Raw genomic sequence first — 14,934 nt, forward strand, 5'->3', positions numbered from 1 at the left:
AATTAACAGTAGACAAGACCACAGCCAAAGAGAGAATTAACAAGTGGGAATTATAGACCAGAAGACCTTACACAGAATGCAGAGAGATGGGCTGGCAAATATGACTGAGAGGCTGAGCGACTTGGAGGACAGAGTGACACGTTTCAACGTCTGTAACCAGAGTTTTTAAGAGGTGATAACAGAGGAGAGGATGAGGCAATAACTGAAGAGACAATGAATGAGACATTTTTAGAATTGATGAAAGATAACCTCAGATTCCAAAACCCCGAAAGATCCCTAGTAAGACAGATAAATTGAGACACACACACACACCCACACACTCACACACCCCTAAACACATTGTTAGAAAACTTCAGAATGCCAAAGACAAAGAGATGACATTAAAATTAGCTGAAGAGAAAATGAAATTACCAATAAAGGAATGGCAATTAGATAGCTGACTTCTCAGCAACAAAAACCATAAAACAGAAGATTGTGGGAAAATATTTTTAACGTACTGAGAGGGTAACTCTCGAATAGAATTATTTACCAATTAAAAATATTGGTCAGAATATGTTACATTATGCTTTGGTAAAAAATTAACTCTGAAACCTCTGTGGCCTCTCATGTTAGTCAAAAATTAACTCTGAAACCTCTCACGTTACACATCCAGTATGGGTTGTGTGGAGCTCTGCTTACACCACTAGTAGGGACAGGCTGAGAGAGTGCCGCCCTCTGTAACTGCAGCATCCAGTGCTGTAGGGACATATGAGATCACTGCAGAAGGGAAAGGGGATGCGCAGGAGCACAGGTCCTAGCTGCCTTTGTCTAGTAGTGAAACGTATCACTTCTAGTCATAGTTCATTGACCAGAATAAGTCACAAGGTCCCAAACTAACTGCAAGGGAGAGTGGGAAATATAGAGAGTCACATGAATATTCACTGACTTTCTCTGCCAGGACTATTTTTCAACATGGGGATGAAATAGAGGCTGTTTAGATAAACACTTAAAAAGTTTAACATCAAAAAACTCTTAATAATGGAACTTCTTAGCATGTCTTCAAAAAGAAGGAAAGTGATCTGAAAAAGAAAGTCTGAGATACAAAAAACACAGTAAAGTAAAAGACAAACTGTTGGGTAAATCTGAACACATACTGCTGGTGAAAACTATACAAATAAATAACGAAGTGTAACTTGTGGAGTTCAAAAATAATAGCTGGTAAAGTGGAAGTGCTGATAGGCATTAAAACATTCTTAGCTCTTTGCATATTTGGGAAGGTTATAAAGATAGTAAATGTAGAGTTTGTTAGGTTTAAGTATTCATGTTCTGATTTCAAAGGAACTACTTAACAGAAGAGAAGTAAGGCCTATACCTTCAAAACTAGAGGGGGGAAAGTTGGGACTTAAGAAATTTAATCTGCCAGGCAGGTTGGCTCACACCTGTAGTCCCAGCACTTTGGGAGGCCAAGGCGGGCGGATCACCTGAGGTCAATCAAGACCAGCCTGGCCAATATTGTGAAACCGCATCTCTACTAAAAATACAAAAAAGTTAGCCGGGTATGGTGGCGGGTATGCCTCTAGTCCCAGTTACTCAGGAGGCTGAAACAGTAGAATCGCTTGAACCTGGGAGGTGGAGGTTGCAGTGAGTTGAGATCATGCCATTGAACCCTAGCCTAGGTGACAAGATGGAAACTCCATCTCAAAAAAAAAAAAAAAAAAAGGTAATTTAATCAATTGAAAAGAGGCAAGAAAGAGAAAAAAGAAACAGAAAAGCCAGAAAAAATAGAAAGTTAAAAAACTGATGACAGGAGTAAATTTAAATATATCAATGAAATAAACCCAGTTGAAAGGGAAGTTGTGAGATTGGACTTAAAAAACCAAAATCTATTGGATAAAAGAAACAAAATCTATGTTTGTGCCTTTTATAAGAGACATACCTAAGACATTAAGAAAGAATAGTTGAAAGTAAAAGAATAGAAAAATATATTTTAAGCAAATATTAAGCAAAAAGAGTTGGAATATCTCTCCATATGAAATGTAAAATATATCTGAGGGCAAAAAAACCTTATGATAGACAAAAGAGATCATTTAATAATGATAAGAGGTTTAATTCCCCAGGTGGAAAAAATTCTAAAGTTTAAAACTTGATAACATAGCTTCAATAAGATAAAAGGGAATTTGACATACTTACAAAGAGATACTGTTGAATTCTCTACTATTGTGAGTCGTTAAATATATATATCTCAATAACTGATAGAAAAAATGGACCAAAAGCATTAAAGATATGATTAATTTAAGCAAACAGAAAGCTGATCTACTGAACATATAGATTTCTACATTCCAAATTAAGGTATACAAATTAGTTTTGGTTATGCAAGAAACACTGCAATAATTTATCATGAATTAGGCCATAAATCAAGTCTCAACCAATTTTAAGAAACTGATCTTAAACACATTATATTTTTGACCACAATTCAATTAATAAAGATATCTTTAGCTAAAAGGTAATGTTTTAAAAATTTAGAAAATCCAGAAACACTTTTGAATAACTCATCAATCAAGCAGAAAATCATAATGCAAAACAGAAAATGTTTAGGATCAAGCAATAATAAAATCCACTTTACCAACTTCACTAAAACAAACGGTTAAAAGAGACTTAGAGGGACTTTGAAGTCATAAATGCTTAAATTAGAAACTGAGAAAGGCTGAACATCGCTGAGCTAAGCAATCATGAGAAATTATTTAAAAATAGAATTAATTTAAAGAGAGCAGAAGAAACAAAATAATAAGAATAAGCCTGGAAATTAATATAATAGAAAACACAAATAAAATAAAAAAGATCAGCAATGCCAAAATTAAGACTTTCAAAGAAGTGAGTTAAAATTGATAAATTGATCTGGCTTGGTTGAACTAAAAGAAAGAAGAAAGAGGAAGGAGGATGACGAAGAAGAAGAGAAAGATGACAACAAAAATGTTAGGAATTTAAAAAATTCAGAGATAGAAAAAAATAGTAAACTAGTACAAAAAGTTGGTGTCACATTTGAAGATTTAGACAAAATGGTCAAATTATTAGAAAAAAAAGGAACTTGCCAAAACAAACTGAGGAAGAAATAGAAATTCAGTCATCGTAAAGCCCTTAAAGAAATTAGTTCACCAACTTTAAAATCTTACAAAATACCTGACCCAGGTGACTTTATAGGTGAATATTAATAAACACCTAAAAAAATTCCAGTGTAAGGCACACTTTCAAAAACTTAAAACAAGGAAAAACACCCCCCCAAAAAAATTTGATGGCCCCATTCCATGGAAAAAATATATATTTTATATAGCAAACTATATAAGGATGATACAAGAGATAAAAAATGAAAAAAAAACTTCACTCATGAATGTAGAAGCAAAACTCTGCAAAAAAGTATAAAAATGTAATCCAGCAATGCACAGAATATAACATATTATGATTAAATACATTTAAATAATGTATTAAATAATGTATTATTTATTACATTATTAATTATTATTTTATCATTATTTTATTATTTATAATAATGAATAAATAAATAATAATGTATTGTTTTATTATTATTTGAATAATGTGTTATTTAACCAAACTCAAATACATTATTTAAACAAATTGAGTTTACTCTCAGAACACAGGATGGTTTAACTTTAGAAAATCAAATGAATACAATTCACTAAATTACAGATTAATAGAGAGTAAACACATGCTAACATGAATGGTTTCAGATAAATTTTTCTATACAACTTATTTTTTATCCTTGTTAAAACAAGCAAACAAACAAAAATTCTCAGGCAACTATGCAAATTAAAGCAAAGGAATGATAAACACATAATTTAGCAGGGTGGCTTGCCCAAGGAGGCAGGCTATACAGATTGGTGTGGGGCATACATAGGAAGCTTCTGTGCCACTGGCATTTGCTTACCACACAAGGCTCTTCATGTTCTGGCCCCTCACCATCCCTCTAGTGTCACATCCATCCAAACCTTTAAACCCATTCTTTATTTCCATCTATATGGATCTTCCAAAACCACACATAATGGCACTTCATGCCTCCATGCCTTAGTACACGTTGCTTTCTCTTGGCCAGAAATGCTCTTCCTCCCTTCTCCATTTAGCCAACTCCTACTCATCCTTCAAATTCTGGCCCTATAATTATAATGGCAGCATTACACTCGCATCTGGCTCTATAATGTCTTATTGACTGTCTCTCCACCACCAGGCCCAGTGCCTGAGACTTTCCTGGTTAGATGGATGTGGATGGATGCATGGCCTGGGTTGAAATAAATCCTAGGTTAGAAGACAAACAAAAAAGGGCCAAATTTGAAGTCAGGTTAAGAAGACTTGTGCTCAAGTTTTGCCTCTACCTCTAGCTGCTAGGATAGGAGAGTTTCCAAACAGCTGAGCATGCCCAGATGTGATTAGTATGGCAAGCGGGCTTCCTGGGTTGGGGGCAACTTTGGCACTGCAGTCTGCAGATCAACAGAGAGGATGGAAAGACAGTCTGAACTCAGAGGCAAAGTGCCTGTTGGTACAAGTTTTCTTTGCGGAAGAGCTATGTTGCCATGCAATATTTATCTTAGATCCTTAGATGGTAAGATAATGATTTGCTATCTGTGTGCAGCTGTTACCAGAGAGAGTGATGTGGGACTTGGTCTCAGTGCTGATTGCATACACATTGCCTGCCCTTTGGTTTGTGTCCAAGGCTGCAGTTTTCTGAAAATAGTACCTGATTCTGCCTCTGACTCAATCCCTTTCTCCTCATATTCTCTCTGGTACATTAGTTCTAAGAAAATCAACTGATCTCTGATTGTTTGCTACATGCCTTTTTTGTGTGTGAAATTTGTGAGTCATTACCAGGATATTTAAACTTTCTTTGATTAATTCCTGGAAGTTGGTGTCATGTGAATCAGTGGAAAGATACACACTTTTTTGTTGCCTCTCTAATGATTTACAAAGTCCTGGGGCATCCTTTACTCTGAATCTTTAAATAATGTAACAGAACAGAATTCATCAAAACCATCCCCTTGGCATCCATTGCATTGCCATTTGGGGTGGGCTTCTGCCTTCTTTTTTTTTTTTTTTTTTGAGATGGAGTTTCACTCTTGTTGCCCAGGCTGGAGTGCAATGGCATGATTTCGGCTCACTGCAACCTCTGCCCCCTGGGTTCAAATGATTCTCCTGCCTCAGCCTCCCAAGTAGCTGAGATTACAAGCACCTGTCACCACACCCAGCTAATTTTTTGTATTTTTAGTAGAGATGGGGTTTCACCATGTTGGCCAGCCTGGTCTCAAACTCCAGACCTCAGGTGATCCACCCGTCTTGGCTTCCCAAAGTGCTGGGATTACAGGTGTGAGCCACTGCGCTTGGCCTGGCTTAGGCTTCTTGACTTGCGTTGACTTGCTGACACCCTTTTTGCTCCCTCTCCAGGCACTCCTCTCCTTTAATATCTCCCTTTTAAGTGACTGTTTAGTGGGGCTTTTCTGCAGCCCACATAACTAGAAATGGTGATGCTGCATGTTCTGAGCACCTGCTAAGCCTCCCTCTAAATTTTAGCCAGTTGATCCCAAGTCTCCATTCAGTACCTTGAGTAGGATTCTGCACTCCCTCCAGACCCCCCACCCCTAGACAGTGAGGATTCAGCATGAATGACTGCTCTTTTTTTTTTTTTTTTTTTTAACCCTTTTTGTATTTTTATTGACTGGTTAGACTCTGGGCATTTAATTCCCTGTGATGCAAACTCTCTCATTTGTACATACTTAAGTCTGTCCATGTCTCACTGACTTACTGTCTCAGTCAATATAGTGTTGGCTGGCTTAACCATAGAACCTATTCTGTTTGCTACCTCTAACTTTATTTTCTCCCTAACAAGGACATCAGGAAGTTGGGGGCAGGCAAATATCGGTACCTTCAGTGACTAACTGTCTTCTCTTTTCTTTTTTTCAATTTAGTGTTTTATTATGAAAGTAATACATGCTTATCATCAGTAAATGGTTCAGAATTGGGGGATTTCCTAATCCCATCTCCTGCTAACAGTGTGTTAAGTATTCTTCCAGTTGTTCTCTAGTCATTTACTAAAAATGAAATAAGATGAAATAAAATAAGGTAACATAAAAATCACACAAAACACACTAAATACACAAATAGAATACTACCAAAAAACACGATTGTGTAATTTGACCTTTTTCATTTAATAATTATTGTGATTATTTTCTATGTCAGTATATTTGTCCATTGTTTTATTTTTTTCCCAGATGTTTCTTTCAAATGAACTGGCCATTACATTTCCAAAGTTATAAGATGGCCAACAGACCATAGAAAGACAATTAGTTAGTCTTCTGCTTGAAACCAACAGCTTCAGCAAACTGCTGGCCTTGAATCAGGACCAACCATTCTTTTTAATACCTATGGAATACTTTTACTAGAACATTCTGCCTTCAAGGTATAGCAATCCAACTCATATACTACTTTAAGCAAAAAAGATAATTTATTGATTCACAAGAGTAGGAGGAAGAGATATGGGGTTGGCCTTGGAAGGTATCAGTCCAGGGACCCAGTGGTGTCATGGGGACGCCCTTTCTTTCCATTTCCAGATCGGTACTAATGATTTGTTTGGTTTCCTTCTTTTCTACAGCAAAGCATACTTATTTCATGCAGTAGGAACAGAGGGTCACTCCTGCAGGTATCTTCTTTTGCATCATCTCACATCTACCTACCTACTGGTTGGATGATCCCGAGCTAATTACCTCACTCCTCTAAACTGCAGCTGTCATGTAAGCAGGTATTCTTGGGCTCTCTTTCTTCAGCTTTTTCTTGTGGTCCAGCCAGAGTCATGCCAGGTGTGGAAACTGGAAGTCTAGAAAGCAAAGTTTCCCACTGCTCTGATGCAGGTCCTCCTCCTGGGTGAGGAAAACAACCACATCCTTGAACCTAGGGCAGCACCTTGGTGTCCATCTCCTCTTGCTTGTGCCTGGTCTTGGGATATTGGTGCTAGGCCTTCATTTTATTGTGTGCACCTTTGAGAGCAGATGAAGAGCTAACCAAACTATAAATCCCTGATTGGGTGTCTCCCTCAATAATGAACAGCTTAGGAACCCTTCTACCTTGTTTCTGGGGCCAAGGTTACTCTTCTCAAAGGAGTTTCCAGAGTTGTGTTTCATTCTTATAAAATCATGCTTCAGAAGCCATAATACATGGGTGCCCATTGGTGAGGATTTCTTAAGATAAAGATCCTGGGCTCTACCCCTTGAGACTGAATCAGTAGGTCTGGGGTAAGGCCCATAATTTACACCTTAAAAAAGTAACACACCGACTTCCAGTTCCAGTCTGGCAGGTAAGAAGCTTGGAAGTTGTCACTCAGCCCAAACAACAAGTAAAAAGCTGAATAAGCCAGGCATGGTTGACTCTCATCTGTAGTCCCAGCACTTTGGGAGGTTGAGGTGGTTCCAATCACTTGAGCCCAGGAGTTCAAGACAAGCCTGGGAAACATGGTGAAACCCCATCTCTGCAAAAAATACAAAAATTAGCCTGGTATGGTGGCACACACCTACAGTCACAGCATCTTGGGAGGCTGAAGTGGAAGGATCACTTGAGCCCAGGAGTTGGAAGTTACAGTGAGCCACGATAGTGCCACTGCACTCCAGTCTGGGTGAGAGGGTAAGACTCTGCAACAACTCTTTTTAGATCTCTAAGAGAGATTAGATTGCAGGGCAAACTCCTGTCCCCAAACTGAAGAGACCAACAGGGGAATACAGAGAATCACAACTCTGTGAGCAGGAAACCATGAGTAGTAACCTCTGCAGCAACTGGTGCCCATGTAGGAAAACCTTAACTGTAATTGATGAATTGCTAGAGGCTGAGTGTGGACAAGTCAAAAACTCCAGGGGGACCCAGTCAATAGGAGATCCCCACATTTTTGTGTTTTACCTTTAGAAGCTCTACCACACCGCCACAGTGAATATTGGGGAAAAATCCCATCATGCTTCTGCCAGGGGAAGGGGAAAAGAACTATTTAAAAATACCCCAGAACACTCTGTTCTTCTGAACGTGGTCTGCCCTTAAGAGGAACTACTTAGCCAGAGCCTAACCTTCAGGGGTTTTACCAATGCCTAACTGACCTAGAAGAAGGGAAACACCCAACTCTAAGTAAACTAGGAATAGAAGGAAATTTCCTCGACTTGATAAAGACTATCTGAAAAAAAAAAAAAAAAAAAAAAAAAAAACCCAGACACCCTAGTTAACATCATACTTAATGATGAGAAACTTGAAGCTTTCCCATAAGATCAGGAGTAAGGCAAAATGTTTCCTCTCTCCACTACTTCTGAACAGCAGATGAAAAATTCTAGATAATATAGCAAGAAACAAAAAGAAATAAAAGACACAGATTGGAAGGGAAATAATAATGTCTTTGTTTGCATATGACGTGATTGTCTATGAAGAAAATCTGAAAAAAATTGGCAGAAAAGTCTCCTGGAACTAGTAAGTAATTATGGGAAGGTTGAGGAGTACTAGGTTAATATACAAAAGTCAGTTGTTTTCCAGTATACAAGTGTGTTAGTCTGTTTCATGCTTCTACAGCAGAATACCTAAGACTAGGTAATTTATAAAGAACTGAAATTTATTTCTTACAGTTCTGGAGGCTGAGAAGTCCAAGGTTGAGGGGCTTACATCTGGTGAGGTCCTTCCTGTTGTGTCATCCCATGGTTGAAGGCAAAAGGGCAAGCAAGACAGCATGCATATAGAAGGAAAAGGAAGGGAAGGTCGGGGGGAGGGAAGGAGAAGAGGGGGGAGGGAAAGGGAGAGGGGAAGGGGAGGGGAGGGGAGCCAAACTCATCCTTTTATTAGGAACCCTCTCCCACAATAAGCCTGAATCCGTTCATTAGAACAGAGCCCCTCATGACCTAATCCCCTCTTACAGGTCCCACCTCTCAGCACTGTTGCATTGGGGATTAAATTTCTCTCCATGATGTATTCAATCCATGACAACCAGCAATGAACAAATGAAATTCAAAATTTAAAAAAAACAGTACTTCCCCAAAATAAAATAGGTATAAATCTACCAAAATATATACAAGATCCGTGTGAGAAACAATGAAAAACTTTAATGAAAGATATCAAAGAGGCACTAAACAAATGGAAAAATACTACGTATTCCTGGATGGGAAGATTCAATATTGTCAAGATGTCAGCTCTTGCCAACTTGATCTATAGATTCAATGTAATCAAAATTAAAATCCCAGCAAGCCACTTTGTGGAGATTAACAGGTTGATTCTAAAGTTCATCTGCAGAGACAAAAGACCCAGAAGCGCCAGCAAAACATTGAAAAAGATTGAAGTTGGAGGACTGACACTATATGACTTCAAGACTTAATATAAAGCTACAGTCACCTAGACAGTGTGGTATTGGTAAAAGAATAGACAAATAGATCAGTGGAACAGAATAGAGAGCTCAGAGATAAACCCTGCAGATAGTGTATGTCAAAGGAGCAAAGGCAATATAATGGAACAAAGAGTCTTCAACAAATGATCCCAGAACAACTGGATATCACATACAAAAAAAAAAAGAGTAAGACACAACCCTTACTTTCTTCACAGAAATTAACTCCAAATGAATCACAGACCTAAATGTAAAATGTAAAACTGTAACACTCCTAGAATGTAATAACACAGGAGAAAATCTAGATGAGTATAGGTATAGTGATGACTCTTTAGATACAACACCAAAGACATATCCATGAAAGAAATAATCGATAAGCCAGACTTCCAGGCGTCACTAAAATTAAAAACTTCTGCTTTACAAAAGACAGTGTCAAGATAATGAGAAGATAATCCAAAGACTGGGAGAAAATATTTGCAAAAGACACTTCTGATAATGGATTGTTTAAAAAAAAAAAAAAAAAAACTCTTAAAACTCAGCAATAAGAAAACAAACAACCCAAAATGGGCCAAAGACCTTCACAGACACCTTACCAAAGAAGATATGCAGATGGCAAATAAGCATATGAAGAGATGTTCCGTATCATATGTCATCAGGGAAATGCAAATTAAAGCAACAATGAAGTACCACTACATATATATTAGAGTGGTCCAAATCTGGAACAGTGACAACAACAAATGGTGGTGAGGATGTGGAGCAACAGGAACTCTCATTCATTGCTGTTGGGAATGCAAATTATACAGCCACTTTGGAAGACAATTTGGTAGTTTCTTACAAAATAAACATTCTCTTACTATATAATCCAGCAATCGTGCTCTTTTGGTATTTGTCCACACATAAACATGCATATGGATGTTTATGGCAGCTTTATTCAAAATTGCCAATGCTTGGAAGCAACTGAGATGTCCTTCGGTAGGTGAATGGATAAATAAACTGTGGAACATCCAGACAAGGGAATATTATTCAGCACTAAAAAGAAATGAGCTATCACATCATGAAAAGACACGGAGGAAACTTACATGTATATTATTAAGTGAAAGAAGCCAGTCTGAAATGCTACATACTGTAGGATTCCAACTATCTGAGATCCTGAGAAAGGTAGAACTACTGAGACAGTAAAATGATCAGGGGTTGCCAGGGCTTAAGAGGAAAAGGGAGATGAATAGGTGGAGCACAGAAGATTTTTAGAGCAGTAAAACTGTTCTATATGATACTATAATGGTGGATACAGGTCATTATGAATTTGTTCAAACTCAAAGACTGTACAACACAGAGTGAACCCTAATGCAAACTATGGACTTTGAATGACAATACTATGTCAATATAGTTTCGTCAGTTGTAACAAATGTACCACTATGGTGAAGATGTTAAAAATGGGGGATGTTGAAAATGCCTGTGTCAGCACTGGGAATACATGAGAAATCTCTACCTTCTGCTCAGTTTTGTTGCAAACCTAAAACTGCTCTAAAAAAATAAAATCTACTTTTTTGTAAAAAAAGCAGCACACCTAATTTTATAACTAACCAGGTTGGGAAGGGCAAACATATAAATCTTCTGGATAATCCTCTTTGTTTAACTTCACCTTTCTAAAGAGCAGCAGCTGGGTAGGTGTTGGCTGCTTTTCCTGCTATGTAAATGACAGGCCCTGGCCAAGAATGCTTAACAGACAGGTGTGTCCCAGCCTCTCCCCTACTTTTACCCAAGTCAGTTTTTTCATTCCTAGGCTAAGTCTAAGGTGGAAAGCTTTTCGTAAGTAGGGGGTTGTGTTGGTCTTAAGGCTTATGTAACTTGGACATAGCCTCTTTAAGGAAAAAAAAAAATCAATGCATGAATATAAAACTAAGTACAAAGGCCCTCAGAAGAGGTCTGTAATTATGAGGAATTCTAAAGCTTAAGCTTCGTTACATTCACAGCAGATTTACCTCTGTACAACTTTCTCATTTTGGAGCAAATCAAAAGAACTCTGTTTTACAAATGTCTACGTTTTCAATATATATTAGTTAAATTGAATTTTTAGAAATAAAAAGAAGAAAAAACTCCACAGAAATGGATCATTTTGGCTGAGAACTGCAAAAACTCTGGGCACAAACATGTTATTCACCCTCTCTTGAGAGACTTAGCCAGTCCCAGGCTTTTAGCAGCCTGAGCCTTGTCTCTGGGAAGACCCAAACACCTTTTGAGTTCCCGTCTGGAAGAGTTCAGTCCCTAACCTCCCTTTCTCACAGCTTTTACTAAAAAGGGCTTGCAATTGTGAATCTTTCCTCTGTCCCTTCCAGATGTGTATGCAACTCCTGCAACTCAGGAGTGTCTTTCTCAAGGACTTGAAAGCCGTTCCTTTGAAATGTAATCCTCAGGAAGGAAAGGGCCTCTGTCTCAGTCTCCGTGGGAGGATAGAAGCCTAACTTCAATAATTGCCAGCAAGCATTCACAGTTGGCTTAATTGCATTTGCATTGACCAACCTTTTGTAATTTTTCACTTCCCTGATTCCACTGAGGCTCCGCTCACGCCTCTCCTACTCTCTCATTCTCCTTTAAAAACACCCAGTCACCTCTGTGCAAATCTGAATGGAGCTCAGCCCTTTCCCTTGTCAGTAGCTACTGAACAAAATCAGTTTTCACTGTTTTAACTAACATCCGACTTTGTTTATCTTTTACACGCCCCAGAAGAGTCTGAGTCTGAGTTCTTAACCACAGCCCAGTGGTACAGGCTTCGTTGGTGGGTGAGTTTACTCATTATCCCCTGTATACTCTGAAATTGTAGAAAGAGCAACACAATCCCTTTATAAACACCTTCCCATCACCTTTCTGACCCTATCTCCTAACACTCCTCCTTGCTTGCTCCTCTGCAACTATGCTGGCTTCCTTGTCCATCCTGGAACAGACCTGGCACATTCTTGCCTCAGGGCTTCTGTACTTGGGAATCCTCTTCCTGAAACACTGTTGTCTGTATTTTGCAGGGAAGGACATTTGGGCTCGGAAAATTTAAGTGTTGTGACCAAGTGATTAAAACTTGAGAAACGCTCCTTAATGTTTTTTCCCACTGGCTTCATTCTCAACACCCCACTTCCTCTCATAATCTATTCAGTCAGTCAGGAGACCCTGTTGGCTCCACCTTTGAAATCTGTTCTGGGTTCCACCAGTTGTCCTACCTCCACTGTTGCCAAGAAGGTGGGACGACTACCACTTCTTTCCTTGATGACTACTGGAGCCTCCCATCTTGTCTCCTTGCTTCTTCCCTTGTCCCTGTAGTCTATCTCAACACAGCAACCAACGTGGTCCTTTTAAAATACAAGTTAGATCATGTTGCTCCTCTGCTCAAAACCCTCTGATTGCTTTGTATTTCCTGCAAGGTAAAAAACTTTGAAAGGCCTTACAAAAGCCTATCAAGCTCTACAGTAATACTGTCCAAGGCAGTCACAACAGGCCACATGAGGCTATAGAGCACATGAGATGGGGCCAGTTGGAATTGAGATGCAAAATACACACTGGACTTTGAAAACTTAGTTTGAAATAATGTAAAATAAGAATGTAAAATATCTCATTAATAATTTTCATAGTAATTATATATGAATATTATAACATTTTTGATATATTGGATAAATAAAATATATTATTAAAATCAATTTTACTTATTTCTTTTTACTTTTTTACTATGGCTACTAGAAAATTAAAAATTACATATCTGGTTCATGTTTGTGGCTTGAATTATATTTCCATTGGACAGAGCTGGTCTATAGTAACTGATCCCTCCCGAAAACCTCTTCTGATCTTATCTCCTGCTCACTTCTGTTCTTGCCACATTGGCCTCCTTGCCATTCCTTGAGCATCCAAACACACGAGACACGCTCTTACCTCAGGGCCCTCACACTTGCTATTTCCACTCCTAGAAAACCTTCCCCCTATTATCTGGATGTTTCTTCATCTTCCCTAGACTTGATTCAAACTTTACCTTCTCAATGATACCTTCCTGATAGCCTACTGAAAACTGAATTCCTCACCCACCTCCACTGTCCTATCCACTATCCCTTTCCCCGTTTTACTTTTCTCCATAGCATTGTCACCATGTAACATACTGTACATCTTTCTTATTTATTTTATTTATAGTCTAACTTCCCCTGTAGAATCCACCAGGCAGGGAGTTTCGTTTAAAGTCGTGCTCCCGAAATCTAGAACTGTACCCGGTATGTAGTAGGTGTTCAATAACTTAGTGGAATGAAATACTGAATGAATCTTAATCAACCACTTCATTATACAGGTGAAGGAACTGAGTGGCTTTCCCAGGGTCTCACAGCTTGTTTAGGGGCACAGTCGATGTACCCTCAGTAAGATCAGATGCCACTATCTAGAACCCATCCCTTTACCTATATTTGAATTTCTTCACTGGACTCTGTGCACCTTTTTATGCCTCTTTTAAACTTTGCACTTAAGGAAGACTTACTCTAGAAATAATCTACTCAGTCACACCCAGGGGATGACCTCCAACTTTCTTTCTTGCTCCAAGGATATGCTTTTGATATTTTTTTTCCCCTAGGCAGGAATTCTGGGTCTGTCTGGATCACAGGAAACTAATTATTTCACCAGGGAAAAAAATCTGCTTGAAGGAAGCCATTACATTTGATTGTATAATAAATAAAATGTTTAAACTATAGCCTGAGGATTTAAATAGTTCATTTATTCGACAAAAAGACACATTTTTATTGAGCACTTTGGCATATTGATATATGCCAGGCATTGTTTTAGGTGCTAGGAATAAACAGAGAGATGTGACAGTCTCCGAGGAATGAACAGTCTAGTGTGTACGTGTGGGGAAGGAGGGTAAGCAAACAATTGCAGGGTGCATTAGTTTCCTATTGTTGCTGTGACAAATTACCACAAGCTTAGTGGCTTAAAGCAATGCATATTTATTCCCTTACAGTTCTGGAAGTTAGAAGTCCAAAATGGATCTTATTCAACTAAAAATCAAGGTGTCAGGAGTCTGTCCCTTATGGAAGCATTATGGGAGCATCTGTTTCCTTGTCCTTTTCAGCTTCTAGAGGCCGCCTGTATTCTTGACTTGCAGCCCTTCCTCCATCATTAAAGGACATCTCTTCAATCTCTGCTTCCATCCTCACTGGCCTTCCCCTCTCACTCTGACTCCTCCTGGGTCACTCAAGATCTTTGACTTAAATATATACAGCTATATGTATTTTACTATAGTTATTTATATTTAATATATTTTGATGATATATATTTTAATTGACAGATAATAATTGTCTATATTTCTGAGGTACAATGTGATGTTTTGATATATTTATACATTGTGGAATGATTGTATCAAGCTAATTAACATATCCATCATTTCACACCTAATCATGCATTGCTTAAAAAGTGGGATACATTCTGTGAAATGGTATGGCCTATTGCTCCTGGGCTACAAAGCTGTTCAGCTGATTACTGTACTGAATAGTGCAGGCAGTTGTAACACAAGCTAGGTATTTATATGTCTAAACATATTTAAACATAGA

The 14,934-nt window shown here is 38.3% G+C and overlaps 1 non-coding gene across 1 annotated transcript; it reads right to left on the reverse strand.

Moving 5' to 3' along the window:
• Positions 1-6,246: 6,246 nt before the first annotated feature.
• LOC111541657 lies at positions 6,247-6,383 on the reverse strand. The gene has a single exon (XR_002731340.1). It is a non-coding gene; the product is annotated as a small nucleolar RNA SNORA2/SNORA34 family (small nucleolar RNA).
• Positions 6,384-14,934: the final 8,551 nt, after the last annotated feature.

The sequence above is a fragment of the Piliocolobus tephrosceles genome, chromosome 1, assembly GCF_002776525.5.
Source record: "Piliocolobus tephrosceles isolate RC106 chromosome 1, ASM277652v3, whole genome shotgun sequence".
Lineage (NCBI taxonomy): Eukaryota > Metazoa > Chordata > Mammalia > Primates > Cercopithecidae > Piliocolobus > Piliocolobus tephrosceles.